An 11,088-nucleotide genomic window follows, 5' to 3' on the forward strand; every position below is an offset into this window, starting at 1 on the left:
GTTAGCTCATCTTTTCCTGCACCTAGACTTAAGATCTTCTTCCATTTTATTTTACATGATATGTCTTTGCAAGTCAATTTAAAATCTATTTTAGAATAAGGCAGGATATAAATTAAAAATATATGTAATAATCAAATAATGAATACAAGTAAAATTGAGTCATGAAATAAAGCTAGCTTTATGAGTATGTCTCATTAGTTTCCTAGCATAGTTTTGAAGTTGAGAAAATGTACCTTAACTTCATTTTGCTATTGAAAAAGTCAGCTTCCTTAGTATCTTTTAGTTAGAAAATTTCACACTGCTGCACTTTTGGGGATTTGCTTTGCCTAAATAGAACCTCCATTTCACCCATCAGTTTCTATGACCTAGAGTTTGAAAAGCCTTGGATTGATTGGTTGTTTCAAGTATTAAGATCTTTTCCCCACACACTCAAGATTCGCCAGCCCAGCACTAATCTTGAATCAATCCTGAGGATTATTTTTAAAATTTTGCCTACAATTGTGGAATGTCTGGATTTAAATTTATGATTACCAAGATCTATGAAGATATCTGACCTTGTTATATTGACACTCTATCTCTGTTTTCTTATCAAAATGTTGTTTGATTTCCTAACTCATTCAATTTTTGTGGAAATTGAATTTATCTCCTTAATTCAATTATTCTTGGCACCCTGACCCACCCTTGCCAGGCTAATCACTCTAAACTAGATTATATCTCCCATTCTCCTAGACAGAGTTAGATGGTTTAGCCAAAACAGAAGAACCACATCCTACCACATGCATGATTCCAAGAGGTCCTGAATTTAGATTACCTGTCTGCCCTGTCCCGAAATGATTGGTTGTCTTGTGATCATTAGGTTCCTAGGATTAAGACTTGCTTAAACATTAATTCGTGCTATTAGCCCCATATCTGGGCTGTTTCAATAACCTTCCCATCTGCACTGAGCCATGTTACTGTGGTCCAGCAAAGCCACAGAATTATGACACTGTCACCTTCTTCTTGTTCCCCTTCCTATGGGAAAAATGAGCAAACTTGAAATTTATTCCAAACATGCACATTTCTGTTTTGAAACAGGGACAATATTTTCATGCAAGTTGTGCAAGGAACATTCAATAGTTTAGGTGAAACTGATGCTTCACCTCAAAACTCTAGTTAAGGGGCCACAGAATTCAAGTTACAGGGCTTATCCTGATCATCTTTTTGCCATTATTTTTGTTTTTCTTATAGCTGAGGTAAGAAGATGATGAGAAATATTTTTCTGAAAATCTTTCTCTCTCTCTCTCTCGTGTGTGCACTCACTCTTCAAAAATATAAAACCTTCACTGTAATGTTCTGGTCCAAGTTCTGCTTGGCTTTCCTGTAAAAGAAGCGCATTTGCCCAGTGACAGGTCTGCTTCTGTAGAAACTCTATATATATTACACAGGAAATTTGGAAATGTTCTCACCACCAAATAGTTCCACCATTTAGTCACCTTTAAAATTCTATATCAAACTTACTGAAACTAACCTTACCAGAAGCATACTTGTTACTGTCAAGTCAGATTTGTGTGTTTTTACACTAATGGATAAAATTCAGGAGCCCTGTGCTTAACAGACTAAACAAGGGGTACTAGGACTAGAAGTTCTTCTGCCTATGAAGGCAGGTGTGCTTCAAGTAATGGATAAGGAGATTTCAAGAGCTGAGCAAATAACACGGAGAAGAGATTGATAGACGCAAAAGCTGTAACAGACAGATCCTTTCTATTGAACATTCCATAGCATTTGGGTACTATGGATCACTAAAATCATCATAGTAGCCTGCTGCTATCATAGAAACCTTTTATGATTAATGATCAGAAACCATGCTAGTAAATATAAGAATAGAGAAGGATAGTCTGTTCAAGGTTGTGGAATATATCATCGCTCAGTAAGTACCAAAATGGCCACAGACCCGAAAACAACTACGTGTCATGACCATAATTTGTTCTACATGTTCCATCATAAACATTGTCCTTATAAAGAGTGGCCTTTGTGATAGCTGTGCTTTGCAGAATATACTTTTGGTAACAGCATTAATACTTCACTCCATATATTAAAGCTCAACAAATTGGGGGCCCACGAGTGTGCACAGCAAATTGTAAGACTAAAATAAATCTTCTGGAAATGACCCATTTGTTTAGTCAGGATTGACCAGGTTCTGCTCCAAAAACAAATATCAGTGACTGAATTCAGCATAGGTGTATTTCTTGCTCATATCAAATACAGTCTGAGTTTCCTAAATTTTTGGATAGCAGTCTTCCATGAGGTGCCTCAGGAATTCAGCTGCTTCTACTGTGTTGTTTCTCCATTCAAAATATGGACTCTGCGACCCAACTAAGCCCTAAGAGAGAACACAGAGAGCTTACACCTCTTCTCAAATACCTCTTCATAAAAATGAGACAGGTCACTTTTGCTTGCACCCTGTTGGTGAGTACTGGGCAAGTGCCCCATTAACTACAAGAGGGCTCAGAAATCTAAGCCACCCAGGTGCACAGAGAATTGAAGACTAGAAATATCTGCAACACTACTGGGCAAGAATATGAGATAGTTTTCCACAAGAGGTCTTGTTGGTCATACAGATATAGATTCTGTCTAAATTATAATTATTTTGCTATCACATTTCTACTGTATATTTTTTATTATAAAACATTTTGACTCAGTCCTGCTAGGGTCTGGGTTATTCCCTGATTGAAATATACATTGAATTCTTAGTCACTAAGTTTAGAGAAATTAACTTATTTATATAAGAAAATCATCAGATTATACATATTGTACTAAATACTATATAGATATCAAGGCATCTTTTGTTTCATTTCTACAGAACCCATATTTCTACACTGTATTTCTCACCAATGGATTGCCCAGAGATGCACAGAATTAGGCATATAATGATGAAGCAGTGATGAACAAGATTTAGAACCTGTCTGAGGCAACTGTCATTTCTCTCTGCAGTATATTTCCTCTCCTCACCCCTGCTATCAAAACAAAGCCTGTTAAAAGTCAGCAATTCTGCAATTCTCAGTTTCAGACATTAACTATGGATTCCATAAGGATATACATACACAGTTCCTAGTCAAGTTTGTTTTTATTAAAGTATAATTGACTTACAATATTTTATTTGTTAGTGGTGTTCAACATAGTGACTCAACATTTATATATTCAATATGTTACAAAATGGTTACCACAATAAGCCGTTAGCATCTGTAACCATACTAAGTACAGTATTATTGACTATATTCCCTATGCTGGAGACTACTTCTCTATGACTTATTTATTTTTTAATGGAAATTTGTACCTCTTAATCCACTTCACCTATTTCATCAATCCCCCCACTCTCCTCCCCTCTGATAACCACAAGTTCTCTGTATCTGTGAATCTATTTCTATTTTGTTATGTTTGCCCCTTTGTCTTGTATTTTAGATCCCACATGTAAGTGAAATTATAAAGTATTTGTCTTTCACTGTTTGGCTTTTTTTACTTAGCATAATATCCTATAGGTTAATCCATGTTGTCACAACTGACAAAGTTTCATTCTTTTAGATGACTGAGTAGTATTCCATTGTGGTTTTTCAAATCTGCTTAAAACAGGGAGCAGAAGATTAGTATTAGTAAACTTAATTATCTCCCTCCAATGCAATCTAAATAGCAATAAAGGTCATGCTTTGCTATGGACTTAGGAAATATCTTTATTCATTTTAAATTTGGATAAGGTCTTTTCCTTGAAAAACTGAGATTTATGCTTGAATTTTACAAGCTTCTTTCAGATATGCTAATATTAATGATTAATTTTAGTAATATCATTTTTGAAAATATTATTTGAATTGTATTTTGACTTCAAAATACAAATACATTTTTGAATTTGTATTTGATAATGATTATAGGGTGATTTTTTTCCAACAGCAGATTTTAGGATATAGAGAAACATAAACTTCTCACACAGATCTCAGACTTTACAGAAGGATTTTACAATTTTAGAGGTTCATTTTACATTGCATGTGTTATGTTCACTGAAACAGAAGTGAAGCAATGATTATTAAGTATTATGAAATTCTAAAAACTAGGATTTAATGCACATACTTCCCTATACAAATAGTTTGAAACCATCAAAAATTTAACTTAATATATTTCATTTCTGATATTTCTTTATACCAGCTTATTTAAGCATAAGTATTTTAAGAATCAGAATATTTACCACAAATATCAATAAGCAAATATGTAAATAACTTTCCCAAAAGTAAAAAACTGAAACATAATTTACACATTTTTCCACAAGTTATATGAATTATATCAGTAGATTTTTGTTGTTAAACCAAATATTATGGACATTTAATCAAACTGGGTCTTAATGTACTGTACTTAGATTACTTTGTTGGATTTGGTTTGCTAATATTTTAAGAGTTTATTTTCATATTTTCTCTTGCGTGTTATTATACTGTACTTTTCTTATTTTGAACTGTCTTTTCAGTCTCTGACATAAAGGTTTATGCTAGCTTTATAAAATCACTTCATGATTTCTCTTTTGCATCTATCTAGAATGATTTATAAAATATTGGAGTTGCAGCTTAAATAGTTGATAAAACTTAGTAATGAGATTATCTAAACTGTGTCTATGTTTGTGTGTTTGATTATTTTGATTCCTAATGCAATTTCTTTGTAATAAGCGTACCATATTCATGTTTTCCATTTCTTCTTTCAAACGCTTTTGAAGATTAACCTTTATAAATATGTGTCTATTACATCCAGGTTGTCAAATGCTGGCATGAATTGTTTGTATTTTCTTTTTTATTCCTGATTTATTCTGTGTAGCTTTATTCTCTGTCTCTCTCTTTATCTCTCTCTGTCTCTGATATCATAAGATGTATGCTTAGCTTACAAAATTTACCTCAATTTCTTATATTAAAAAGATATATGAGGATAATATTAGCAAACATATTTTTATTTTGTAGAAAGTTTTGAGACAATAGGATTAAAGTCAAGCAAAATTTGGTAATAAAATATGTATACAAATCTCATAAATTGTTAACCCTATAAATAGATAGATGCTTAGAAGACAGACGGATAAATACAGTTGTCCCTTGGTATCCACAGGGTATTTTTTTCAGGACCCCTCCCCTCGCCATCACCACAAATACCAAAATCCATAGATGCTCAAGTTTCTTACATAAAATGGCATAGTGTTTGCATATAACCTATAAACATTCCCCAGTACACTTTAAATCATCTCTAGATTACTTAGAATACTTAATAAAATGTAAATGCTATGTAAATAGTTGTAAGTACAATGTAAATGCTATGTAAATAGTCATCAGTGTGCAGCAAATTAAAATTTTTCTTTTTGGAACTTTCTGGAATTTTTTCCCAAATATTTTTGATTCACAGTTGGTTGAATCGCAGATGTGAGACCCATGTATACGGAGTACAGACTGTATAGATAAAATATTTAAAAATGTAATCAACTCGAGTTGATCACTAAAGTACATCAAGTATGTTCAATCAGAATTTTATAATAATTATCTTGATAATATACATTTACTGACTAAGACGGTTATGCAGCTTTTACATGGAACTCACTCCTGTATCATAAAAACAACAGCAAAGGGAAATGGATTTTTAAAAAATAAATTTTATTATTAATCTACAGATTATGCTTTCATAAATTAAACTGGAGATACTTTCATTTTGGTACATAGGTGTTTAATCAGCTTCTCAGTAGAAATATACCTAGAACTAGAATAAGGACTGTGTCTCTGCTTTTGAGCAGGAATGTGCATAGAAGTTAATTGTATCATAAAGATCATCTAACTCTTAGTGGATGGGCTTTGTTTTAAATTCCCTGTATTTGTGTTTAGCATTAATCAGTGGTAGTGAAGATGGGTAAAAAACATGGCTTTCTGTTTAATTTCTGTTAGTTATTCCAAATCATTTTGCTCAATTTTCTTAAGACAATGATAGACCTGAAACAAATGTAGGGCTTTCACTCAATCTACCTTTATTGATGAATACTTCAAATAATTGACAACTCAAAACACTTTTTAAAAAATAATAGTTTACAGCTGGCATCTTCCAAACAGACCATCCACTGTCAACGAACATCATAAATCATCTCAGACTTGAAACATGGCTTAAGGTAAGGTGAGTAAACTAGAGCAATAAGGGCACTTGATCTCTCAAATGTTAGTGAGGCAAAAATAAGTGTTCAGATTTTCTTGAGAGAGAGCACAAACTTTGAAATAAAATTTTATTAAAATAATATTTAGAGATGGTTCTCAATAGATATGGGATGGTTATGCTCAAAATACTATATTTTATCTTATACATATGCATGTTAAATATTTCAAAATGAATCATGAAGAAAGTTTCCTTTCATCTGAAGACTTCATTTGTCCCCATTTTTTTGGCTTTCCTTAGTTTCATTTATCTTTTTCTTTGAGATTTGCTAGGATGTCTGTTTGCCTGAAGGGACCATTTTACTAAGGGGTTATCAGCAGTTTGTGCTTGTAATATATTGTCACATAGACAAAACTCTATTGTTTGTTTGTTTGTAATTTATTTATTTATTTATTTTGGGCTGTGTTGGGTCTTCGTTGCTGCGCGCAGGCTTTCTCTAGTTGCGGCAAGCAGGAACTACTCTTCATTGTGGTGCACAGGCTTCTAACTGCAGTGGCTTCTCTTGTTGCTGAGCACGGGCTCTAGGCGCGCAGGCTTCAGTAGTTGTGGCACGAGGGCTCAGTAGTTGTGGCTCACGGACTCTAGAGCACGGGCTCAGTAGTTGTGGCGCACGGGCTTAGCTGCTCCACGGCATGTAAGATCTTCCCTGACCAGGGCTCTAACCCGTGTCCCCTGCACTGGCCGGCAGATTCCTAACCACAGCGCCACCAAGGAATTCCCAACTCCATAGTTTCCATGTGGACCTTACAGTCACTAGGATTTAGAAAATGAAGTTACTTTTTTTCATTACAAAAAAAAAAAAAAAAGCTTTCTCTGTTAAGCTAACATATTTCTCAACTGAATGCTTACACTTTCAAAATACAACTTAAGCTGCTCTTTTTTTACACAACTGCTTGAATGATGCATGGTATTACATATTGGAGTTTCTTGTGAAAATTAATTGCTTGCTTCTAAATGGGTGATTACTTTATAATTTTTACTCCTGTGAAAATAAAATGTTGTTTTTACTGAATGTTGCTTGATACTAAATCTTTAGCATAAATGAATAAAATTTGTTGTTATCTAATAGATCTTACTTGGTAATACACAGACACTTTTTGGTGTTAAAATAATGTGATCTAGTGAACTTCATATAGACATCCTTTTTCTTTAGTAAACTATGACAAATTTAAGTTTTAATGTAAGTAGACTATTTCAATTTATTTCTCTTCTTTCAGTATTTTGCTGTAGTTGCTGAATAGTTTCTTACCAAGGGAAGAAAAAGGATTAACTTGACTAAAACCCAGTTAAAATGCAAATGAAATGAATTTCTGGGCAATAAAGCATGCATTAAGCTGGGACTTTAATGAATATAATAGTAAAAAGTCCCTGGAATATTTATGCACCTCTATTTCATCTTTATGCTCATTTAGATGTAAGTCTCCTGATTATTTTAGAGCCTTTGCATTTCTGCTTGCCACAAACATGATTAACAGCTGTATTGCTCCATTTTCTCCAGAGAGGTCTTAGAACCTACTTCATTTCACTCTCTTGAAATCCAACCATGAAGCTAAAAAGAATCTTATCTGACTTCTAAGATTTATGCTCATTTCAAAGAGATTACTGAAATTCAATGATAGAAGCGGTATATAGTATAAAATGGCTAAGTATAGTTACGAGGCTTTGGTGCCTATTTTGAAAGGAATTTTATATTTGAAATGAAAGAAAATGTAACATTTGTGTTATATCTGTGTGTTAATTATTAGAATAGAGATAATGAATATTTCTGTATTTGTAGAAACAGAGACACTAATTCCTCTTATCAGCCTGAAGGTAAAGGGTAGACATTTGTAGTCTGGGGAGGAAAGGCTTTGATCTTAGTGATGGATTTTGCTGAGTCAGGTTTTCCTTTTGTAGAGACAAGTCAGAGTTTAAGCAAATGCAACTAGGTCATTTCTTTTACCTTGTTAGACCTCTTCACATTTTGCTCAAAGGCGTTTTTAAAATTCAGAGGATTTGAATATATTATCCTATAAAATAATTGTGTAATCTATTATTGTAATAGATCATAAAAGAGTATGGTCATTATGGAGTAAGTACTATTCTAGAATCATAAAATGTTAATAAGTGTTCAAGGTCAAGAAAATATAGGATAGGTTGAGAGTTAAATCTACAGAAGCTGGTACATTGTAAGTTGAAATAGCTGCAAAAGATTCATAAAGTCTATTCTGTGCCAAGAACAGTATCCTTGAAACTAATTTAAATGATTAGTTTTGCTTTTTTCATGTTCATCCTTTAGAAAGCATATGGTATAGCCTCAGTGATTATAGAAATAAAGAAGGACCATTTGCTAGTTATGGCAATGCTGTGACTACGAGATGTAAGGTCAAATAGAGCAAAAGAAGACTAGTCTTAAAACTAAGAGGCATAGAAATGTATCATTTAATGTGCATTATCCACTTTATGTACAGTATATTTTTGATGTTAAAAAGAAGGTATTTCTACTTGGCCATGAAAAAGAATGAAATAATGCCATTTGCAGCAACACGGATGCAACAAGAGATGATCATACTAAGTGAAGTAAGTCAGAAAGAGAAAAACAAATACTATATGATATCACTTATATGTGGAATAAAGTATGACACAAATGACCTATCTCCAGAACAGAAACAGACTCACAGACGAAGCGAACAGACTTGTGGTTGCTGAGGGGTAGGGGTGGGAAGGTAGGGGGAGGGATGGACTGGGAGTTTGGGGTTAGCAGATGCAAACTATTACATATGGAGTGGATAAACAACAAGGTCCTGCTGTATAGGATAGGGAACAATATTCAATATCCTGAGATAAACCATAATGGAAAAGAATTTAAAAAAGAATATATACATATAACTGAATCACTTTGCTATGTAGCAGAAATTAACACAACATTGTGAATCAACTATACTTCAATTTAAAAAAAAGTTTAAACAAAGAAGGTCTTTTGGCCTCCGCTATATATTTCCATCTATCTACTAGAGAGAAAAAAAAAATCATTGAATTGGGTGGTGCAAATGAATTACTGAGTGGGTGGCCCCATCTACTCATCCAATTTGATAGACTATCTCCGGATTCGCTTTCTGAAGCCAGAATATTAACTTTGCCAATTGCTTCGTGACTGAAAGATCCTCTCTCACGTATATGCGCTGTCCTCTAGGAAATACAAAGTGCTGTGCTGCCTGGTGACTCAGAAAGCACTTTAAATGGCTGAGGAAATGTAACTCTTTTACTGTCCTATTTAAATTATCCTATCTACAGTTAAAATTGAGCTGTTATTCTATCATAAAATATGTAAGTATATACTCATTTAGATTCATGTAGTCATGTAGTTCTTAATCTTAGTTTCTCTGGAACAATTAATTCTATTCCAGTCATGCTCTGGGTACTGCTCTTCCCTGCCATTTCTATCTGGTTCTACCTCTGCGTTCTATTTGAATTCTTCCCTATTATTAAAGAGAATAGTCTCAAGATGAATATGCATTTACTGTGCTTATCTGAGGCAGCAGTGCTTTGCCTCTGTGAAATGTTTCTTTTTCTAATTTGTAATGTAGTATTTATTCTTTAAGGTAATCCACTATTTCAGTCATTAATAGTGGTGGTTGACAGTCTACGTTCTTGGTGAACTGTGTGTAGATAGAATATTGGCTTGCAGATGAAAAAATTAAGTCACTTGACTAAACACAACCGCCATTGTTTGCCCAACACTTTACCTCTCATATCCCTACAGGTATAATGTCACCATCTATTTATTGGAGATCTTCATTTAGTAGGACATTCTTCTAGTAAACACTCCATCAAGGTGTCAATGCCATTGCCTCATCCCCCCACCTCTGTGATGAATTCAGGGATGAGCACATAATTAGGCAGCCTGATAAAACTCTTCCCAGTAGCTGCCTTACTGTAAAGGGAAGGGATAATTTTCTCTTTGTTTTGATGGAATTTATTTGTATAATCCAATATCAGAATAAGGGGTCACTGTTCTGATGTAGTTATTTCTATTCAAGAAGATAACACAAAACATATATATTTTTTCATATACTTTAACAATGGATCAGTCTACTTTGACATACTAATTTAATAAGTTTTAAGGAGTGCAGGTTATAATAATTATGTGATAAAAATTGATGCACACAGTTTGAATCAAAATATAGCTCAAGGAGAGTGTAGGAATACATGCTATTCAATTAGAAAGTTTTCTCATAAATAGATGAAGCATTACTTAAAATTAAGATGTGGATAATTCTTTCAATGAATGAAAATTGGGTAATAATTGTAACAATTTGATAAATTTTAGAAAGGAGAAGAACACTGTTTTACCAATAATTTTTTTCTTTGCAGCACACTATTATCCAGGTATTTGAGATTTTGAATGAACACTAGATATATTTAAGTCAATTGTTTAAGACTTGATTATATTGGGTAAAATATATATTAATGGGAATAGATTCAAAATATTGTAATAGATTCAAAATCATCCTGGTCATTTGTAAAAATTTCTAACCAATCCAATTCCTCTATAACCAGTGGAAGTGAGTTAAATTTCACTTAGACATCTTATCGCAAATATCTGATATAACTTATCAGGCTGTGGTAATATATGGGGTGTAAAAACCTAAGAAATGTATTTCACCCAAGATCCCTTTTGCAGCAATGGTATGTAATGATCATGGAATCACTTTACCGTTAAAAACAGGAAGTTTTCATGTCAGCCTAATCAGGAAGAATTTTTCTAGAGTTCCCTAGCTGTTTATAGTCTTCTTGTATACCTCCACTCTGGTTTCCTCCATCTTGTACTTTCTCCCTAAAGCCATCAGTAGATGACAGCCCATTCAGACCCCCCTGCACACACCTGTCTAAAATGCTTTTCCTTTTTTTGTTAATTGAAGT

Source organism: Balaenoptera physalus, assembly GCF_965194825.1.
Source record: "Balaenoptera physalus genome assembly, chromosome: 3".
Classification (NCBI taxonomy): Eukaryota; Metazoa; Chordata; class Mammalia; order Artiodactyla; family Balaenopteridae; genus Balaenoptera; species Balaenoptera physalus.